Genomic DNA, 731 nt, shown 5'->3' with positions numbered 1-731 from the left:
ATTGTTCTAAGGTTTTCTCTGTGTTTTCCTTGATCTGTCTCTCAATTCATTGAATATACCTAAATATACTTCTTTTGAATTCCTTATCAGGGATTTCCAATGCTGTTTCTTCCTCAAGGATGTGTTTTGGGACTCTATCCTGATTCTTTGTTTTTCCTGCTTTATCTTGCTTCTTTGTGTGGACTGTGATGCTCTGTTGTCTCTGAGGCATTGTGACATTTTTTTGTTTATATTTAATTGGTGATTGTATGTTATCTTTTTTTTGTATGTTATCTATGCAAGCAGAGTACTGTGCTCCTCTATTCACTAGTTGACAGCACTTACACACTCACCACCTATCTCCTTTCCTGTTGTCAGCCTCTCATATGACCCTGCTGAACTTGGCAAACAGAGCTCATTCTTTGACCCCTGTAATGCGAATAAGAATGCTGTCATTTTAAAATCTAAAATGGTTGCCACTTGTAAAGATCCAAAATGGCTGTGCCCTCGGTCACTTTAAATATCTAAAATGGCTGCTGCATGTAAACAATCAAAATGGCTGCACCCTCCGTACAGCAGAAAGTCCACAGCTCAGGTTGCCTCCCTCCTTGCTGTTTCCCTTCCTAGTCATAGGTTACCAGTGAAGTCGTCCCTGCAGCCCTTGGTGACCAGGGCTAATCTTTAGGTCAATTCTCAGGTCCCAATACTACTTGGACATATTCAGTCTGTTGGTCCTGTAAGAGTAGCTGACA

Source organism: Orycteropus afer, unplaced genomic scaffold, assembly GCF_000298275.1.
Source record: "Orycteropus afer afer isolate SDZICR_OR568_19922 unplaced genomic scaffold, OryAfe1.0 scaffold00937, whole genome shotgun sequence".
Lineage (NCBI taxonomy): Eukaryota > Metazoa > Chordata > Mammalia > Tubulidentata > Orycteropodidae > Orycteropus > Orycteropus afer.
The sequence above is the reverse complement of the archived record's forward strand: the minus strand, read 5'-3'. Positions refer to the sequence as shown.